This window comes from Myotis yumanensis, unplaced genomic scaffold, assembly GCF_028538775.1.
Source record: "Myotis yumanensis isolate MYYU_CA2020_CCGP unplaced genomic scaffold, mMyoYum1.0.hap1 SCAF_4, whole genome shotgun sequence".
Taxonomy (NCBI): Eukaryota; Metazoa; Chordata; class Mammalia; order Chiroptera; family Vespertilionidae; genus Myotis; species Myotis yumanensis.
The window spans coordinates 100,893,285-100,915,513 of NW_027223755.1; the positions used below are offsets into that span (position 1 = coordinate 100,893,285).

The 22,229-nt window shown below is 48.5% G+C and overlaps 1 long non-coding RNA gene across 1 annotated transcript; it reads right to left on the reverse strand.

The window, feature by feature from the left end:
• Nucleotides 1-18,461: 18,461 nt before the first annotated feature.
• LOC139009148 (uncharacterized) lies at nucleotides 18,462-22,013 on the reverse strand. The gene is made up of 4 exons (XR_011471276.1): nucleotides 21,913-22,013; nucleotides 19,637-19,700; nucleotides 18,887-18,997; nucleotides 18,462-18,637 (listed from the first exon to the last, which is right to left on the reverse strand). It is a non-coding gene; the product is annotated as an uncharacterized lncRNA (long non-coding RNA).
• Nucleotides 22,014-22,229: the final 216 nt, after the last annotated feature.

Genomic DNA, 22,229 nt, shown 5'->3' on the forward strand with positions numbered 1-22,229 from the left:
CTATTGTCCCTAAGTCCTTTCTTCTGGGGCCAGGATAATTTCCTGGACATTCTCCAGTGTCATTCAAAGGCCTTCATGGATTTATTTATCATTACTAATCATCCACCGGCTACTGGTTGTTTCTAATTTTATTATTTTACTGGAGGCCCAGTGCACGAATTCATGTATGGGTGGGGTCTGGTGGGGGGCACACAGGAGGTTGGCTGGCCGGCCCCACCCCTGGTTGAACTCCTGGTCCAGGGGACAATTTGTATATTAGCCTTTATTATATAGGACTAGAGGCCTGGTGCACAAAAATTTGTGCACTGGGGGGTGGAGTGGGGGGGGGTCCCCCAGCTCGGCCTCTGCCCTCTCGCAGTCTGGGACCCCTCAGGAGATAACGACCTGCTGGCTTAGGCCTGCTCCTGGGTGGCAGAGGGCACGCCCAATCCCTAGGTGCAGCCCCTGGTCAGGCTCAGAGCAGGGCCGATTGGGGAGTTGGGGCGCCGCCCCCTGTCATGCACAGAGCAGGGCGGATCGGGAGGTTGCGATGCCACCCCTAGTCACGCTCAGGGTAGGGCCGATTGGGGGGTTGGGGCACCAGCCCCTGTCACACTCAAGGCAGGGTCGATGGGGAGGTTGCGGCACCACCCCCTGTCACTCACAGAGCAGGGCCGATCAGGGGGTTGGGGCGCTGCCCCCTGTCACTCACAGAGCAGGGCCCATCAGGGGGATTGGGGCTCTGTACCCTGTCACACACAGAGCAGGGTCGATCAGGGGGTTGGGGAGCTTCCCCCTGTCATGCACAGAGCAGGGCCCATCAGGGGGTTGAGGAGCTCCCCCCTGTCACTCACAGAGCAGGGCCGATAGGGGAGTTGGGGCACCGCCCCCTGTCACACACGGAGCAGGGCGGATCAGGGGGTTGGGGCGCTGCACTCTGTCACACTCAGGGCAGGGCCAATGGGGAGGTTATGGCTCTACCCCGTTACACACAGAGCAAGGCCCGTGGAGGGGGGTTGGGGCGCCGCATCCTGTCAAACACAGGGCTACAGGGCGATCAGGGGATTGGGGAGCTCCCTCCTATCAGGCACAGAGCAGGGCTGCTCAGGGGGTTGGGGTGCCTTTCCCTGTCACAAACAGAGCAGGGCGGATAGGGAGGTTGTGGCCCCGCCCCCTGTCACTCACAGAGCCGCAGGGCAATCAGGGGGTTTGGGCGCTGCTCCCTGTCACGCTGATCCCGGTGCCGGGAGGCATATTACCTTTTTACTATATAGGATAGAGGCCTGGTGCACGGGTGGGGGCCGGCTGGTTTGCCCTGAAGGGTGTCCTGGATCAGGGTGGGGGACCCCACTGGGGTGCCTGGCCAGTCTGGGTGAGGGGCTGAGGGCCGTTTTCTGGCTGGCGGGTGACTAAAGCTCCCAACAGCTCCTTTTTTTCTTTTTTCTTTTTTATTCTGGGCCAGCTTTAGCTCTGAGGCCTCGGCTGCTGAAAGCCGGTTTCTGGCCTTTGTTTTTCCTTCTGTATTTGATACAATGTTGCGGTCCAGCTGGCTGAACCTGGCTGACTGACAGCCGGTTTCTGGGGTTTTGTTTAGCTTCTTATTTGCAACATAGTACATAGTTGCTTAGAGTTGCAGCTGAGAGGCCGGCAACTCAAGCGGGGAACATTAGAGTCAGCTGTCACTGGAGCAAGCAAGCCTCCCTGTTCGCTTCAGTGCATGGCTGCCGGCCGCCATCTTGGCTGACAGTTAATTTGCATAAGGATATGCTGATTAGCCAATGGGAAGGGTAGCGGTCGTACGCTAATTACCATGTTTCTCTTTTATTAGTGTAGATAAGCATTTTAAAAAAATATTTTTATTGATTATAGAGAGGGAGGTAGAGGGAGAGAGAGAAACATCAATGATTAATTGCTGCCTCCTGCATGCCCCACATTGGGGATCAAGCCCACAACATGGGCATGTGCCCTGAGCAGGAATCAAACCATGACCTCCTGGTTCATAGGTCCAAGCTCAACCACTGAGCCACACCACCAGGCACCTCATAAGCATTTTCATATGTAAATTTCTGACATCTCTTTCTTTAAATTCTGAAAAGAGGTCAAAGAAGGTGACTATTTTAAAGGCTTTTAAAACATGTTGCCAAAGGAACTGCATAAGCTTGGGATTAGATGCCTGGGTTCAAATCCCAGACCTGGCATTTGCTCGCTGCATGACTTGAGCAATTACTTCCCCTCTGTATGCCTCTTTTTTGTTTTGTTGTTGCTAATCATCACCCAAGGATATTTTTCCATTGACTTTTATAGAGCGTGGAAGAGAGGGGGAGAGACAGAGAGAGAAACATTGATGTGAGAGAGAGACACATTGATTGGTTGTCTCCCACATGCACACTGACTAGGGGGCACCCTGACCAGGTCCAGGGATCAAACCTGCAACTGAGGTATGTGCCCTTGACCAGAATAAAACTTGGGACCCGTCAGACTGCTGGCCAACGCTCTATCCACTGAGCCAAACCGGTCAGGGCTGTTCTTTGCTTTTAAGTTCTTAGTGTACGGACAGAAAAAGGCCTTTCCTTTGCTTTGCTATGGCCTTCCACAATTTATGAGAAGCACCTGATAATAAACCCCAAGATTGTTGGGTCCTCTGATTCACACAGCTCCTCTGTTCAAAATGCAGGAAAAGATAAGCTACTCTCAAAGCTACATTCTTGCATCCCCCTCCTCCCTGCTGTTTTCACAACTCAAGGATAATTGGCACCAAGGAGTCTAGTAATTAGTAACTTTCTGAGAAAGTTCCCTTCCCCCTCCCTTTCAAAAGTTTCTTTTAAACTCTTCATAACTTTTGTTCTAAGCTTGTTTTACAGGCCAGGGAGGAAAAGCACTGTGCCTCAGTTTTATTCACCTGGTATATGGGGATAATAATAGTCCCTACTTCCTGGAGTTATTATGAGAATTCACAGAGCATTATCTACATAGGTCTTAGATTTTAACATTTATATTTCTTAGTCCAGTGGTTCTTAAAATTTTTGGCTTCAGAACCCCTTTACATTCTTTAAATTATTGAGCAACTCAAAAGCTTTTGGTTATATGGGTCACATCTAGCAATATTTATAATTTTATAAATTTAAGTTGAGAATTTAAAACAGCAATAATAAACACACTGTGTAGCATAATTATATCTTCAGGCCAAAAGTGAATGAGGAAAGTGACAGTATTCTACATTAAAAAAAATATATATTTTATTGATTTTTTACAGAGAGGAAGGGAGAGAGATAGAGAGTTAGAAACATCGATGAGAGAGAAACATCGATCAGCTGCCTCCTGCACATCTCCTACTAGGGATGTGCCCGCAACCCAAGTACATGCCCTTGACTAGAATTGAACCTGGGACCTTTCAGTCCACAGGCCGATGCTCTATCCACTGAGCCAAACCAGTTTCGGCCAGTATTCTACATTTTTAAAAATTTCTTTAATATCTGATTTAAACCAGCTGGATTTTCATATTTACTTCTGCCTTCACTCCATTACAATATGTTGTTTTGGTTGAAGTATGAGAAGAAAATCCAGCCTCACACAGATAGGTAATTGCAAAAAGAATATTTTCATATCCTATGCAGATAGTTGTGGATATTCTTCTTTAATACTACACCAACACTTAATCACTGATAGTTTTGTTACTGAACTCAAGGAGTTCACCATTTGAGGTATTCTAGTCAAGAATGAGACACAGCCCTGGCCAGTGTGCTCAATGGTTAGAGTGTCGGCCCACACACTGAAGGCTCGCAGGTTCAATTCCTGGTCAAGGACACATTACCTAGGTTGCAGATTCACTCTCCATTCTCTGGTTGGGCCTTGTGTGGGAGGCAACCAGTCAATGTGACTCTCTCACGTAGATATTTCTCCCTCTCTCTCTCTCTCTCTCTCTCTCTCCATCCTTCCCCAGTTTCATCCCTTCCTTCCACTCTCTCTGAAAAGCAAGGGAAAAAATATCCTCTGGTGAGGATTAACAAAAAATAAAAAAAAGAATCAACCAATGAATACATAAATAAGTGGAGTAACAAATCAATGTTTCTCTCTTCCTCTAAATTAAAAAAAAATAAATACATAAATAATTTTTAAGAATTCTTATGCAGATCTTGCAAATGTTGACCCATTTTATTATACAATATAAAAATATAACAGGCATGAATACTGCCACCAATCTCATCACAAAAGTCTTACAATATTAGGAAGCTGTGAAGCTAAAGGTGGCAGATACAAGTTTTCCAAAATTTTACTTTTTGCTAGAAGGCTAGGTAGAATTTTATCATTGGCAACAAATCTTGACAATTGTATTCCTTGAAGTAACAGACACTGTTCATTTTTTAAAAAAATGTTTGCCAGTTACCAAAATCTGAATAGCCACAGATTGTCTATGGGTCATTTTTTTTCCCAAGTAAAAATAGTGTTTCATACGGCCCCCGTGAGGTCGGGATGGCCCCGGTGAGGTTGCAGCGACCCCCGTGAGGTAGGGACGGCCCTGGTGAGGCTCAGACGGCCCTGGTGAGGTTGAGACTACTCCAGTGAGGTTGGGACAGACAAAGGGGACCAGTATAGACTGATGAACAGGAGTAGATACAGAGGCAGAGCAACATTGAACAGACTGTCAAACTACAGTGGGAAGCCTTGGGAGGGTTTTGGGGGGGATTAAGAGATCAACCAAAGGACTTATATGCATGCATATAAGATTAACCAATGGACACAAGACACGGGGTGGGGTGGGGGGGGCGGGGGGGTAGGGGCTGGGGGAATGTCAAGGGGGGGAAAAAGGAGACATATGTAATACTCTTTGTAATAATTTAAGAAATAAAAATTATTTAAAAAGGAAAAAAAAAAAAAAAAAAAAGAAAAGAAAAAGCTACCCTAACCGGTTTTGCTCAGTGGATAGAGCATCAGCCTGCGGACTGAAAGGTCCCAGGCTTGATTCCTGTCAAGGGCATGTACCTTGGTTGCAGACACATCCCCAGTGGGGGGTGTGCAGGAGGCAGCTGGTCGATGTTTCTCTCTCATTGATGTTTCTAACTCTCTATCCCTCTCCCTTCCTCTCTGTAAAAAATCAATAAAATATATTAAAAAAAAAAAAAAGATGTGTGCCTAAGGACAAAGACTTAATAAAATTAGTAATTTTGTACTGGTCACCAAAGACTGTCTTAAGTGAAAGAGTCGTTTTCCCCCAGCATGTGGTGGTGAAGTACAGAGTGACAACTAGTGAATTTGGTGTCACTACCTTGGTTCATACTAAGAGTCACCATTGCTTTTGCATCATCAGTGCAATGTCAACACAGTGAAAAAGGCAAACTGTGTTTTCTCAGCATTTCTATAAAAGTAATCACGGAAGAACCACAGGTGGAGGCCGCTACATCCGTCTTCCGTGGACCCTTAGATCACCCTCTTCCGATGAGACCCTGACTGCCACCCCCAAACTACGACCCATTTGCCAGCAGGAAGCAGACAGACCAGCGTCCTCTGTCCCCAATGGCAGTTGGGGTTTTCTAATCGGAGGGGTGACTGAAAGGAGTTTTTAGGGGTAAAATAGGCAGGTTTAGGAAATTTTAAAAATTTAAGGGGTCCATGAAAAAAGTACAGGGCTAGAGAGCTGCAGAAGGTATATTTCCATAGAATAAGGGAGCTGGGAGCTGCAGAAGGTATATTTCCATAGAATAAGGGAGCTGGGAGCTGCAGAAGGTGAACATTTACAGAATAAAGGGAAGGAAGCCCCTCATTCAGAGGGAAGAGGAAAGCCCAAAGGGAATAGGAAAACAATAAGGGAGGAGAGGAGAGCCTCATGTACCTCACGTGAGGTTTGAGCTCTGAGGTTGCTATAGTGACCAATCAAAGGGGATAGTGACCAATCAGAGGGGATATCAAGGCACAAAGAACTGCAGCCTTTATAAACCGGAAAAAAAAGGGACTTGGTGGGATTCTTTCCCCCTCCCCACCTGGGAGTCTGTGCTTGTTTTGCAACAAATTTCCACCTTTTACTATGCCAATAATAATAATCACAGAGTTCCTGAAAGGGGTTTGGGAGCCCCCAGGAGTCACTGGGCCACACTCTGAGAGCTTCTGTGCTATCCATTTTTCTACTAGGTTGTTGATCATTTTCTTACAGATTTAAGAAATCTTTTCTATTCAACGCAGATTAATCCTATCATTCCACATACGATGGGAATAGCATTTGCATTTGTGGAGGGGTGGGGAATTAGGTGTATGAAGGTCATTGGCATTAATTCAGCACCAATAGGTGTTTGGAGAAGAAATCTGTTCAGTGCAAACAGCTCAATTGTAAGACAGCACAGCTGTTTGTGTTATGCCCAGATTTCAAGATTCCCAAGAAACCACATCAGGGAGCCAGCCAATCCGATGCAAAAGCATAAGAATCTTTATTCGAGCTAGCTCGGCTCCCCCACCTTGCCGACACAGCAGCAGGAAGCAGAGAGAGAGCCCAACCCCGCCCAGAGACCGGTTATATAGGGGGGGTTGGAGTAAGGGAGGAGAAAGGACTGTGCTTTGCCGATTGGCCAGGCACAAGTCGATGTCCCGTTCCTGGGTGTGGCTAGCAGAGTCTTAGACTTCCGTGAAGAAGCTCCTTGCCCAACACGTGGCCAAGGTAAGATGGAGGACGTAAGGTGGAGGGCGTAGCCCTTACCCTGGGGGAAGGTGGAGGGTGTAGCCCTCGCCCTTTCATTCCCCCCTTTGTCTTGGAACTTCCGGCTCAATCATGAGACGGACTGCACTTTTATTCCACTGTTGCTAGAGGCCCGTACTGGGCATATCTTAACAAATGGTCTGGTGGAAGGGGAAGAAACCATTTTAGCTTTAACAACTTCTATTGAAATAGGATTTTTCTTTTTAAAATTCTTCCATGGCTATCAAAAAGCCAAATCAAGATTAATTTATCTACTGTCCTGATGTTTGCATAAACACAACAAGAATGGTGACTGACTACCTTTGCTGGAATCTCATGGTTGAATCTTAATGTGCCCTGTAGGGCCAGGAAGCCACGCCACCCAGCTGCCATCAGGCCCGCCTGCAGTATCTGCTGAGTTAGGTGAATCCCTCACCTGTAGCAACTCCACCTGAGCCCACGCTCCAGGCTTTAAGGCCCATCTCAGTAGCCCTCCTACCCGTTGCAGTCCAGAGTGTGTGGGGGTTCTGCAGGAACGTAGAGGCATCCCTACTGCTCCCCTTCTACTCTTACCAACCGCCAGTGATGGTAGGGCATGGGCCTGACGCTCCAGCGCCAGCCATCTTCAGGGCTTCCAAGCAGGATACCAGGCTTTCTTCGTGGCATTTTTACTGGCTTCAAGTCTTTAAAGCTTAGACAGGGCTCTTTAAAATATGATACTCCAGTCAAAGTTTTCCGTTAATAAAACCACTATTAGGAACCGGTCTTATTGAATCTATGCAAAGAAACGTATTGCCATGTTAGCATTGCCAAATTTCGGAGGAATTACATAAGAAGAAAGACATACTGATCTACTCTAAGATTTTCTGACTTTCCTTGCCAATTCCTTTTAATTGTTGGCATTAAACTTTCTTTCTATGCATAACCATGCCTCAGACCTTCTACTCTAAACAGGCTTTTTTCAGACTACCCCTGACATGGGCATGGTCACAAAGGCCTGCAAGCAGTACACAGGCTGCCAACTGTTAGCTGTCTCTCAACAGAGACCAAAACCTGATGGGCGCTGTTCCCTGCCCAGGTGGGCACCTGCCCTCTTGGCAGCTAGGCACCCTTTACTTTTTGGGGTTCACCCCACATAGTACCCTTCCAGGACAGCCAACATACATTCAAACCTGCAAGAGAATTAAAGGTCAATATAACACATCAATACAATGAAACATAATATAGGCATCATGGCCGCTTTAGGCAGCCACATCTTCTGCTACTAAACATGTGATCCTATAAATTGTCCTTGTCTCTTTGGAGCCATGTCCATGAAGATGCAGGCATTATCTAAGTCTATTCAATGTTACCAGCATCAGGCAGGTCGAGCACGCCGTAGCTTGAGCTTGAGCAGGTTGCGTTGTTCTCGATAGATGACGAAGTTTTTCCGGATCTCGGATGGGTCTGCTGACCAGACGTGGGTGTGATGGACCCAGGTCGCGACGCCGTCTATCTTGAGAGCGGTGGGGGTCGTCAGCACCACGGAGTTGGGTGTAGGGACTTTTCCATCGAGGCTCCAGGAGGTGCCTTTTGCCTGGGTGGCGCCAAGGCGCAGCCAAATGTCCTCGTGCGCCCTCTGGAGCCCTCTCAAGAAAAGAGACAATTCTTGCAGCAAGAAAGTCAGGAATGATAGGGGGTGGGGCCTGACCAGCTTCATTCTCGCCTATCTTTACAGATTTCAAGGCCCATTGTCTTCCTTTACAGGCAGGGGGAAAGGCCCATTAAGTCTCTGCCTTGAGGAACTGTGAACCCAATCAGACTAGAATTCCAAAATCCCAACCCAGCACAGAATATTACATAGAAAATCAAAGTTCCCAGTAATCAAACAGACAGAGGTGTTTACAAACATACTTACACCTTTTCAGTGAACAAGTATCTTTACAGTCTTGGGCTCTTGAGCAGATAACAGGAACACCGCCCCCAAGTCCCCTGATGGGGGCCTGACAGGAACAGATGTGGGGCTCTTCCCTTTCCCACATCCCAGGACAGGATTCTTGACCTATGTCTTATTTAGATAGAAACGGTTTTTATCACAAACAAACAAACAAATCCCAAACCAAGAAAATCAAGGCCAGAAGTACCCTTTGATGTTTTAGGGGTACCAAGGAAGGAGAAGTTCCAGCCCTTCTCACAATCCACCACCAGTGACCAGTTCCAGCTTCTTAACATTCATTTAACATTTCTTTCCTTCCATTACACCAAAGCCATGCTTTTTAGTTAGTTAGAACTTTTAGCCTTAATTTTTAGGTGACATGTAAATAATTAACATTCCTCAGATTAACAATACATTCAAATTTAACAACAAGGATACATATTTAAGCAATAAGGACAGATCAATTTACAGAAACCAGTTTCTACCTGCAATAATCGTACTTTAGAAATTAGATTACTGCTATCAGTCCCTCTTAAAGACTTTGACATAACCTTTGATTGTCCTTAGTTTAAGGAAAGCAGGGTTTTCTAGATTTAAGAGATTAGTTTAAAAATAAATCCTCGAAGCAAGCATGCTTGCAGCCCCATAAAACTCCGCCTTAAAGCTCCACCCCTGAGTAAATCAGAGGGCGGGGCCTTTGCTGTTTCAAGATGGCGGCCCCCAGGGGAGCGGCAAACCATGCGGCCAACGTGGCGGATGCCAAGGCTTGGAGCCCAAAATGGTGGCTGTACCAATAAGCAAAGGCATTTAGTTACCACAATAACACAATTTTTCCCAATTCAATCCGAACATTTCTTTGTCAGGTTCATCTCTGCCATTTTTAAGGCCAAAACAGTCTCGGGTTTTTATTCTGTACACAGCAAATGGTCAGGTTCAGCTCAAAACTATGCGCACTCGTTTTTAAACTGGTATTTTCCCTTTACACGTGCACAGAAATCCCAGATGCATTTTAAAACTTTTACATTTCTAGCTGGGGCGATCTCCATGGGAAGAGGCCGGCTCGCATCCAGAGCCGCTGCCGGCCCCGGCCTCCCGGGTGTCCGGCCCTCAGGCTCCGTGGGGGACCTTCCCCGACCCGATGCCGACTGGGGCCTCGCTGCTCCCGCCTCCCGTGAGCGATGTGCCGGCCCCGCCCCCCGCGCTCCACCTGGCTCCACTCACTCGCCACAAGCCCGGGGCCTTCCACTTCCATGGAAGAGACAGACGATGGCTTACGCCAAACCGGCGGGAACTACCCACCTCGTCTCAGATTGGGGTTTCTACAGACCTTCCGCCTTTTCGGAAGCAAAATTACACCCCTACAGATACAGATGGAGGATCGAGGCGTCCCCCGACTCCTCCCGCCCTTTGACCCCCTTGTGCGTCCACGGTCAATGTGGGCGAATACAGATTTCAGAAGTGAGCTCACACAGAACAGATAAAGCACACAGAACAGACAAACACAATACACAGACACTTACCGCGGCCATGCAGATTCTACGAATTGGGGGAGTCCCTACATGGTCTTGGGAACCCCGGGCGAGCCCCCAAATGTTATGCCCAGATTTCAAGATTCCCAAGAAACCACATCAGGGAGCCAGCCAATCCGATGCAAAAGCATAAGAATCTTTATTCGAGCTAGCTCGGCTCCCCCACCTTGCCGACACAGCAGCAGGAAGCAGAGAGAGAGCCCAACCCCGCCCAGAGACCGGTTATATAGGGGGGGGGTTGGAGTAAGGGAGGAGAAAGGACTGTGCTTTGCCGATTGGCCAGGCACAAGTCGATGTCCCGTTCCTGGGTGTGGCTAGCAGAGTCTTAGACTTCCGTGAAGAAGCTCCTTGCCCAACACGTGGCCAAGGTAAGATGGAGGACGTAAGGTGGAGGGCGTAGCCTTTACCCTGGGGCAAGGTGGAGGGCCTAGCCCTCGCCCTTTCAGTTTGGAGGCCCTGGTGCAGGTGGCCCTGGGACCAGGCCCTCTCCAGATCCAATGTTTCACCTTCAGTGTTTCAGCTCCTATTCAGCTCTAGTCAAGGAAAATCAGTGGCCAGTGGGAAAGAAAGTGTGCTCCCTTGGGGAGAGGCGGGTAAGGGCATGTGTGTGTGTGTGTGGGGGGGGGGGGGGGGCGGGGGGGCGGGTAGGGGAGGCTGGGGGAAGGTCAATGGGGGAAAAAAGGAGACATATGTACTACTATTTGTAATACTTTAAACAATAAAATAAAATTTAAAACAACAACAACAAGAAAGTGTGCTCCCAGAACTAGAGGGGAGCTCATTTATATAGATAGAAGCCCTGCCCCTGGTCTCTGATTGGTCCATCTTCATGCAGATGATACTCCAAATCCTCAAAGTTTGATTGGTCCAAAAGGCACTGTTCTGATTGGTCAGTGAAGAAGCTGATGGGGATATAGCTGGGCAGCTCTGATTAAATGGGGAAAACCTCAGTCCTATGGGTTGAAATAGGATTCGAACTCCTTTATAAGGGCTGGCTCCGATGGCAGAAAAAGGACAGGCAGGCGGTTCAGTTCAGAGGCAGGTGGTTCAGTGCAGGATTTTCCCTGAAGTGCAGTTTGCATGAGAGGCCACTGTGTAGAAATGGCTGCTAGACGCTGTTTTTCAAAGTGGAGCCCAGTTAGCCACCAGAAGCCCTTCTTAGTAGGTATTTTCTTTTTCAGGGTCCACAACGTGTTTCTAGAGTTGAATCTAATGGTCTTTTCCAGTTTGAGTCTCTTCTTTTTTCTTTTCTTTTTAAAAAATAATTTTTATTGATTTCAGAGAGGAAGAGAGAGATAGAAACATCAGTGATGATAGGGACTCACTGATCAGCTGCCTCCTGCACACCCCCTACTGGGAATTGAACTGTGACCTCTTGTTTCATAAATGAATGCTCAATCACTGAGCAAAACCTGCTGGGCAGAGTTCTTTTTAAAGAATTATTCTTAGCAAATTCTTCCCATACTGACTTGGATAAATATTTGATATTTTCTGTATTCGTTTTTTAAAGATGCCTAACAAAGTACCACAAACAGGGGGACGTAAACAGTAGAAATGTATTGTCTTTTAGTGCTGAAGACCAAAAGACTGAGATCAAGGTATCCATAGGGTTGGTCCCTTCTGAGGGCTGAATCTGTGCCATGCCTCTATCCTTGGCTTATATAGGCATCTCTACTTTTATCTTCACATGGCATGCTCCCTGTGTGTGTGTCCAAATTTATCCTTTTAAAAAAATATGTTTTTATTGATTTCAGAGAGAGGAAAGGAGAGGGAGAGAGAGATGGAAACATCAATGGTGCGAGAGAATCATTGAGCCCACAACCTGGGCATGTGCACTGACCTGGAATCAAACCGTGACCTCCTGGTTCATGGGTCGACATTCAACCACTGAGCCATACTGGGCGGGCTCAATTTTCCCTTTTTATAAGGACATTTGTCATATTGGATTAAGGCCCACCCTAATGACATCATCATAACATAATCATCTGCAAAGATCCTGTTTCCAAATAAGGTTACATTCACAGGACTTCTTCTTTTTATCTTTTAGGGAACACAATTTAACCCATAACATTTGCCTTTACTTTTTCCTAGTGGTTTGATAGTATCTCCTTTTCCATTTGATTGTCTCATGTTTGGGAACTTATTTATCTAACAAGTGTCCAATAGTTATTTACTCAGTACTCTGATCTTGGGAACTTCAGTGAACAAAAACATTCTGCCCTCTAAGCGCCTATATGCTAGGGGTAGTGATGGAGACAAAAAAAAAAAGATATAATAAATAATTCAGTTATATAGTCTGTTTAAAGGTAGTTGCTATCTGTTAGGGTTTGGCTGGTGACATGGGGTGTGAAAGAATTCACAACTAAAAGAAGAGCTGAAGAGAGGACGTTTATTTTACTTTCCAAGAGAGGAAAAGGCCAAGTACTGCTGGTCAATACAGGGAAGGGAGTAGAGTGGCCTGCTCTTTTAAGCATTGGCTGTTGCTAAGTGACGAGGAAGGGAGGCGGATACCAGGGGGGTTGTCTTGAAAAGATACAGTTTGCTTTCCAGGAGACAGTCTGGCAGATGTCTTAGGGAGGTGTCTTATCAGTACTTTTCTCAAGCCTGTAAAATATACTTAGAGCAAAAGTTATGAAGAGTTCAAAAGGGAGATCTGTTTGAAAGGGAGAGGGGAAGCGAACTTCCTACTAACGGAGATTCCTTGGTGCCAATGATTGAGCAGGGGCCAGGCGCGCTCGCCCTCTGCTGGCTGCCAAGAGCATCGGAGAACATCAGTCACAAAGTCTCCTTGGGAGGGAAATCTGAGTGAAACCATGACCTGCTCTTCACCTTCACCAGGAAAAGCACAAAGCTAACGGGTACAGGAGTGAAACATTGTTTTGTTTGCCTGGTCCTTGCCTGTCCCCTCCCACCCCAGTTTTTTAATAATTAGACCTGTTTATCCTCTGACTTCTTGCTTTATTGCAATTTCACTACTTGGCCTATCCTGAGGTGACAAGGATTTAGCCACAAGGACGTTTGGATAATTTATAGCAGCCCAGCTGGCATGGGTTGAACTTCCACCCAGGAACCAAGAGATCACTAGTTCAATTCCCGGTTGCTCAATCCCAAGTAAGTGAGCCTGGAGGAGGCAGCTGATTGGTGATGTTTCTCTATCATTAATGTTTCTACTCTCCCTTCCTCTCTCTAAAAATCAATAAGAACATTTTTGTAAAAATAATAATTTATAAGTGAAACAAATATAAAGTAACTCAAATGTCCATCAAATGATAAACAAATGTGGTTTGTCCTTACAATGCAATATTATCCTATAAAATAAAACCCTAATAGGTAAATCAACTGAAAGGTGAAATTACCGGTCGCTATGATGCACACTGACCACCAGGGAGCAGACGCTCAAAGCAGGAGCTGCCCCCTGGTGGTCAGTGCGCTCCCACAGGGGGAGCGCCGCTCAGCCAGAAGCCAGGCTCCTGGCTGACAAGCCCTGGAGCAGCTGGAGCTTCTCCCACCTCTGAGGCAGCGCTAAGAAGCAGTGAGCCTAGCTTCTGGCTGGTGAGCGCAGCGGTGGTGGGGTGGTGGCTGGGAGCCTCTCCCGCCTCCAGGGAAGTGCAGGCAGACATCCCCTGAGAGGTCCCAGGCTGGGCTGAGGGACCCCCCCCCCCCCCCCCCCCCCCCCCCCGCCCCTGCAAGTGCAGGAATGTCCTGCATCGGGCCTCTAGTTCAGTCACAATAAGGAATGAAGTACAGATACGTGCTACAAGGTGAGCGAACATGAGTTCAGGAAACATGTGGAATGAAAAAAAGCCAGTCACAAAAAAAGGGCCACATTTAATGAGTCATTTTATTTGAAAAGTCCAGATTAGTCAAATCCATAGAGACAGAAAATAGGTGGTGGTTGCCACGGCCCAGGAAGTTTGGGGGGCAATGGGGAGTGACTGTTAATGGGTGCAGCGTTTCTGTTTGGGGGGATGAAAATGTTCTGGAATTAGATAATGGTGACGGTTGTACAACCTTGTAAATGTACTAGGAACCACACAATTATACACCCTTAGATGGTAAATTTTATGGGGGAATCAAGAAAGTGACAGATATATTAGCGTTGCCCCCTCATAAAATGTTTGTATATCCATAATTTCATTTATTTTACATAATTTCACTTTAAATGCCAAGAAGTGAAACTAAAATATCTTTAGCTCCCTGATTCTCCCTGACATGCGTTTTCTGCATATTCTCATAACCTCTTTCACACTAAAATCACGAATTGTTTAAACAATACTTGTAGAGATCACTGAGCTGTATTTAACGTTGACCCTGACCTCATTGTGAGATAGTCAGGTCGCTGGCTGGGCCCAGCTGGCACAAAGCCGGGAACTCATAATTTCCCCAGTGACTTCCCTTCTTCTTGCAGCCAATTAGCAGTTAGACTGAAGACTCACACTGCTGTCTGCAAGACTTACTTCCTGAGCTTAAATTTTGTTCCCTTTGCTCACACAGGCGCACTTTCGAGAAAGCCTGTCCTTTCGCTGACCGTCCTTCATTTAAATGCTAAAGCACCCCCCCCCCCCCCGTGGAGATCTAACATGCTAATGAGACATGCCCTGCAAGAAAAAGCATGTAGTTCGACTGCACAAGTGTCAGAGTCCTCCCCTCTACATACTCAGACCTCATCTTCTACCCCTCACCTTCCTTTAAACTGTTCCCAGCCTTTGTTTGGGAGCAGCCGATCCTTCCTCTCCCTCGGAACTAACTCCCTCCTGCACACCAGCTATAGTAAACCTCTCCCTGAGAACCACTTTTTGTTGTTGTGGATCCTCACCCCCACCGCTTTTAGAGAGAGTGGGAGGGAGGAGGAGAGACAGAGAGAGAAAAACATTGATGTGAGAGAGACATATTCATTGGTTGGAGATAGAGCCTGCAGCTGAGGTACGTGTCCTTGACTGGAATCGAACCCTCGACTCTTTGGTCCTCGGGCCGACACTGTGACCACGGAACTAGGGCAATATTTTGTGTGTGTGTGTGTGTGGCGAACTCTCTTGATTTCCTTCTCTGGTGTGCCCAAGAACCCCTGACATTGTTAACGATTGGATGCAGTGGCTCCCAGCTCCCAGTGTGGCTGTTTTTCTTTTTTAAAATATACTTTATTGATTTTTTTACAGAGAGGAAGGGAGAGGGATAGAGAGCTAGAAACCTCTATCAGCTGCCTCCTGCACACCTCCTACTGGGGATGTGCCCGCAACCAAGGTACATGCCCTTGACCGGAATCGAACCTGGGACCTTTCGGTCTGCAGGCCGACGCTCTAGCCACTGAGCCAAACCGGTTAGGGCTGTGTGGCTGTTTTTCAATCAGAGGGTATAAGCGTTTAAAAGTCATGACCTTGCCCTAGCTGATTTGGTTCAGTGGATAGAACATCGGCCTGCGGACTGAAGGGTCCCGGGTTCGATTCCGACCAAGAGCACATGCCTAGGCGTGCATCCCTTGGAATCAGATATTGGCAGATTTTGACAGGCTGTGCCCCAGGCTTGGACATATTGGTGGGCTTCTTGACTCTGGCCCTGAGCCCCTGGAAGAAGGCCAGTCAGTATCTCTCTAGCCTGGCCCTTCTGTCTTCTGAGTTCGGGTCCCATCTGGGCTCCTCATCTGGGAGGGCCGCCCTGGCCCATCTGTCTGTGTCTAATATCCCTGCCGGGGCCTGGGTCTGGAGCCATTTCTGAGCTTCCATTACTATTCTCAAGCGCTCCTCCGTGTTAAAAAGCATGAGAAGGAGTTGCTTGCAGTCAACCTAGGTGGGCTTATGGGTCTGGAAAATTGACTCTAGGAGGTCTACCATGGCCTGAGGGTTTTCAGAATAGGCAGGAGTGTGCTGTTTCCAATTCAGGAGATGGGTCTTGGTAAAAGGCTGGTAGTAGAAGACCAATCCCCCCTCTTGTAGGTCCCATCTTCTCCAAGCACGTGGGGACCCCCGAGTCTCCCAGAGAGGCATCTGAAAAGCTGGGGGTGGCTTGGGTCTCTGGTCAGCTGAGCGCAAGTGCCGTCCAATTGGCTCTGGAGAGTCAGAAGGAGGTGGTGTATCTAAGCTTCCCTGAGTGGGCAAAGGAGCACTGGGTGCCACATGTGGAGGTGGTAAAACTGGCGGGGCTTCCTCAGGGGTTCCTGCAGAACAGGAGGCTTATTCTCCTTCTGAGGGGCCTGTTTCTCTTCTCCTGCCTGTCTCTTTTCTCCTGCCGCTAAAACCTTACTCTGCCCCTTCTTACACACACAGAGCCGGATCCAAGGTGGCTTGAGCCGAACTATTTTCAGCCACTGATCAATGTAGGGAAACTGGTCGGGATGACCTGGGTCTCCCGTTGTAATTCTGTGGACGTTCCTGATTGTGGGGACATACAATGTGCCCTCCGCTGGCCACCCTTCCCCAAAAGATGGCCAGTCGATTGCACACATCTTTCTTAACGTCCAGGGAACTAACTTCACCCCACAATCCCCAGTGAAACCGTTCTTAAAATTCTTTAACATACATTCCAAAACAGTGGGTTTGGAGGAACTACTTCCCATATTTGCGGTTAAACTGTGTAATCCCTCCCAGTTGACAGAGACACAGGACAAACACAAGGTAACTTTTGCTTCACACAGACTTTTACGTTCACATTCACACACCAGTCAGTCTGAGCTTTGACTTCCGCCCACGGAAAGTCCCTGAACTGAGGCAAATATTTTGCCTAACTGGTGATCAGCCACTTCTTCTGTCCCGAAACATAGGCCTGAAGTCATACTGGTCCCCCCGGGGGAAAACTTACCGGTCAGACATCTGGTTCCAGAAAGGGCTTTTCTGTCCTCCCTGGAGTCCACGGGGGCGCGAGCGGGGGTCCTGGTCATCCAGGCCCGATGAGGACTGGGACCCAGTAAACCACTGGAGGCACGCCTTTCCCGTCTTCAGGGGGGCCCGGGTGAATGGACCAGCCATCGACCTTTACCAGTGGTGCCCTAAGTAGGCAGCACGACTGGTATTTTCTCGGCCAACGCACCAAATTAATGTTGCAGATAAGCTGCCAGGCAACACGGGAGAATTAATCAGCCGGGCGCTCAAGAGGATGTTCAGAAAAGTAGCCTTTATTTGCAGATGCCCTAGTGCCGTGACCCAGGGGAGTCAGTCTCCAAATCCTGAGCGATGAATATGGACGAAGCTTTCCCTTTACACCCTTAGTTCCTTTGTCCCCCAAATATGGGTCAGGCTTCCAGACTTTTCACGGGCTTTGCGCCCCCCTGTGAGTTGGGATGGGGGAAGTGAGATTACACTGGGAGGCCTGTCTGGCACCAGCGCTTGCCAACCCCCTTAGGGGGTTGTACATGGTTCATGGCTATGGTCTCTGTAAAATTGGAGTATTCCGGGACACAGGTTCTGTAGAGGCCCCCGGGAAGGCACATGGGCATTTTTCCTTAATAATTGTCAGCTGAACCCAAGGCGACAGGCAGAGCCACATCTTGGATACGCATCTTACCAAAAGGGGCAGAAGTGTTCTCAGCTTGACTCTCATCTTTGTCCAGGTGCTGGGGAGTGGGTTTTGATATGTAAATCCAGTCTAGTATCGGGAATGAATACGACTCGGGCCCACCCAAGCTCCTTTATCTTGAGTTTTGGTGAAACCTCCTGGTATTTGGGGTATAAAATAAACACGCTGCTTCGGTGCTGGGTCCCTGTCTCTCCCTCAGAAGAGGACGGCGGTCCCACCCGGTCCCAGCCCTTTCCTTCCATCTTTGTGTCTTGTCTCTTTATTTCATTTCTCAATCCCCAGCCCCCCTACTCAAAGAACCAGACCACTCTCTTTCCGTGCTGGACGTGGACAAAAGAGAGACCCTGCCATAAGGTTCTGCAAGGCAGGACAGATAAGAATGGAGTTTATCAGCAAGCAAGAGTGTGCATCAGAATGCAGGTTACTGGCACAGGTTCAGATAGCTATCCCCGCCCCCGCCCCCCCCCCCCCCCCCCCAAATGTCTTATTTTCCCCTTCACTGGGACCAGAGAGTGGTCAGCATTCCTGAGGAAAACTCCCGGAAGGGGTCAGGGTCAGGGTTCAGGTGCAGCAACCAAATCAAAACGTGTCATGTGTTCTCAAAATGTTTTCCTTTTCTTTGAGTAATGGGCCCATCTAGGCTCTGAGGTGTTTGGTCTTTGACAGGCCTGTTTCATCCTCCCGTTTCCAGGGTCTGTAAGAAAACTTTTCATCTATCACTCATCAGACAACTGTGGCTCTATTCCTATTACATGCACTTCCCACTAACATCAGTGCTGGAGGTAGTGGCATTGGTTATCAAAGGACCCAGGATCCTGGAATAAAGAGACTGGTTCTGGAAGAGTAAGGCACAAAGTATGCACTCAGTAAGTGTGTATTTAATTAATTTTTATTTTGCTCAAAAGTTGACTTTGTTCATAATCAAAATTAAACTGTGTATAGCATGTTGCTTCACACATTCCCCAAGAAGGTGGAGCCTTCTCCTTACGGCGAGGGGATTGGAAAGAATTCCTGTCCATGCATTTTCTGGGCCTTGTTTTCGCTGCCCTGAAAGAGAAGGTGGGCGTGTCAGACAGGGCCCGGAGCTGACAATGGGAGGAGGGTATGGGCAGTCAGTTTGGAGGGGCTGCCAGACCTCAAGGCCAATGGAGGACCCCACTACCTTCTCGGATCTCTACTGTGCCTCCTTCAAACCATCCCCAGCCCTCCCTCTTACTCATGTGCAGCCCACACCCCCATCCCCACCCCCAGCCAGCCCCAGACCTCCCCAGATGCTAATCCCAGGTTTGCTCTGACCTTATTTCAGCATAACAGGAGTCCTATAATGAATACTAGAATTGTGCCCACAGCTAGCACAAAGGCAACAGGCCCCTTTGCCTGCAAATTCAGAGTTACACGACCCGTTCCCTATATGGAGGAAGAAAGGGGGCAGGTCATCCACAAACATCTGCTCTGCACCCCACCATAAGCCAGCTACTTTTATTGGGTAGAAGGACAAAGATTACATGGGGAAGTAGACAAGGGTGTGCCAAATGGGCAGTTTACAGGTCATACAGGCTGGAGATTTGCAAAGGCCTGAGCATCTGCAAAGGCTGGGGGTCTTGAAAGGGCTGGCAATATGGGAAAGGCTCCAGGCTCTGGTTTCTACAACTAGGTGGTTAGTCTTTCCATGATAATAGGCAGCTCCCTGGTGGGGATGATGGGCTGCATTTCCAGGTGAGCTCCCAGCCATATTAGAATGTGTTTTCTTTCATCAGAACAAAGCAATCACAGTTAACAGAGCATGGTTAATATATCTGATAATTTCAGTTGGTCCCCAATATTCTGTTTCTGCCTCTAACACCTGAGTCCTCTGAGAACTCCTGGTCTGTCACTTGAGATGCCCCATCCCATGGTCCTGGGGTCTTAGCCCAGAGGGAAGCAGTGGACCCCCTTATAGGCCCTTAGTTGTCCTGGGTGCACCCTGTCAATGGGGGAAATGACCGGAGTCCTGTTTTTGTCCCAGTAACTGGTGGCTGGGCATGGCCAGGCCTGGCTGAATCTCACCAGAGAGAGGGCAAATGAGGCATCTTTTCCTTCCATCATCTTCTCAAGGAATCAGAGCTCACACCTGTGGGGAGAACACCCAAGTCACCTTCCCACACACTCCAATCCCCCTAGGGCCTCTGGATCTGCTCCTCTAAGGGGGAAGCCAGGTTTCAACCTCACAGGGATCCTGCCTAGAGGGGATCACCTGGAAAACAAGAGATCTGAGGGTTAATGGCCCTGGAGCCAGGCCCATTCTCTGGGGGTGAAGGGGTGGGGGGTTGTCTGTGGAGTCCCAGGGCCTGGCTTTGCTTCAGGCTCAGGAGTCTCCTCTGCAGGCCTGGGGGAGAGCTCACCTACCCTCTCCCCATTGCCTCCCATTGCAGGAGATGCATCTTTTCATCTTCATAGAAAAGAAACAGCATGCAGCCAGTCAGTTACTGAATTTCCCCAGAGCAAGATGGATATGGGAGGGGAGGTGGGGAGAGATTATGAGAGCTGTGCACCTGGCTGGTAGCACATTTTCCAGGAAGATTCTGTAGACAAAAGGAGGTGGAAACAACTAGAAAAGGCCCCAGCCAATTAAAAAGAAAAGAAAAGAAAAGAAAAGAAAAGAAAAGAAAAGAAAAACCAATAGGAGACAATAAGACCTAGGCGACTTATGGGATAGAACGTACACTCCATATACTCAGCCAAAGAACTGGAGGAGGGACTTTCACACAAGAGGATAAATATCGCCTGTGCCAGCTAATTCAGCTGAGCCTGCGCCAACGGACACCTGCTCCTGAGAAAGTTTTAAAAGTCTCCTTTTCACCAGACTTCTGTCTCTGAGTCCGTTATTTGAATTCAGACAGGTGAGCCTTTCCCACACTGTCTCCGCACCCACCTTGGGAAACTGTTTTGTGAGGGAGCTCCTGTGGCCAGCAGCCCAGGCTTTGCCCCACCTCCTGCCCATCCTCTTCAGCCCCTCCAGCTGTGCCCCCCGTCCTCCCCGTTCCTAGAAAACCCAGGCTTGGCTCCTGGTCCCCTGGGCCCCTCTCCTCTGCTCCCTGAGTCACATGAGGATACTCACCAGCAGTTCCTCCCCCTTCCCTGTCCACCAGGCTATTTCCTTTGGCTGCTCAGAATTCCTGACACCCCTCCTCCCCCAGCTCACTGCTCCCAGCAGGACCCATGGATAAGAACCTGCCATGGGACACATCTGGGAAGGACCCGAGGGGGTGGCCATCTGACAGGTGGTAGTGGGGTAAGGGGTGGCCCCACTGAGTACAGAGAAAGGAACAGCTGGGGTCCTTGACCCACTGACACTCCCTGCGCAGCTCCCCCCACACATTCCAAGGCCAGGGTGTCGGCTAACCTGGCTCTTGAAAGGACAAAGAACTCTCCTCCATCTTGTCTTGTAGGGCTGGGCCCTCAGCCTAAGCCCCCTCCCTTTTCTGAGAGTGACCACAAGAATGCCAGTACTGTCCTAACTCCCCCAACCACCACCTGAATGGACCAATGAAGCTCCAGGAATGCAGCTAAGGTCCTAATAAGGCTATAGTGGGGGACGGCTCAAGCCTCAGAATGTGCTGGTCACTTCCTGACCCCTGTGCTGAAAGACCCTGACCAAAGTGACCAGTCTCTGTAACTCACGTCACTTACCTAAGCCCACCCAAATGACTAGCCCTATATAACCTTTGTTCTCCTGGGGATCTCTCGTTCTCTCTCTCTCTCTCTCTCTCTCTCTCTCTCTCTCTGTCTCGCCGCTGTGTCGAAAGTGGCTGGGAGCCAAACCCGGGTTTAAATAAAGACTCTTTGTTTATTGCATCGGAAGAGGCTCCCTGGTGGTTGATTCTTGTGGACCCCGAACTCTGGGCATAACAGCTCTCACCCTTTGTCCTCAGTTGCCCTTCTAGAAGGCAGATCTGATTCCTGCCTGCAAATCATGTCCCTGCTGTATCTAGGCCTCCCGTGGCTGAGGACCCCATTCCCTGAGGCTGAGCCTGCCGTCCTGTTCCGGGTAACGAACCCTCTGCTGGACTCCCACATTTTTTTTAAAAAAATATATTTTATTGATTTTTTACAGAGAGGAAGGGAGAGAGATAGAGAGTTAGAAACATCGATCAGCTGCCTCCTGCACATCCCCCACTGAGGATGTGCCCGCAACCCAGGCACATGCCCTTGACCGGAATCAAACCTGGGACCCTTCAGTCCGCAGGCCGACGCTCTATCCACTGAGCCAAACTGGTTTCGGCTGGACTCCCACATTTTGGTGAGGCAGCTCTCCTACCCTGGTGGCCCCGCCCTGCTCTTACCTTGAGAAAGAGACCGACCTTGCTTCCTCCTGCTCTAGCTGGCCAGACTGAGAAATAGCCGGAAGTTTAGTGCCAGGGTGTGGTGGGAAGTGAAGTCAGAAATTCCATAATTCTGAGTCATTTGAAGAGGAGTGTAATTGCGTGTGTGTTGGGGGTGGGGTGAGTGGGGTAGTGATAGACTGCTTTTACTTAACAGTTTACTTTTTTTTTTCATGGCAAGAAGCAGATTTTTAAAAAAATATATTTTATTGCCTGGGCTCAAGGAGAATGGATCTGGGGCGCAGTTTGGGCAGATGGGGCACCAAGATGCCCAAGGA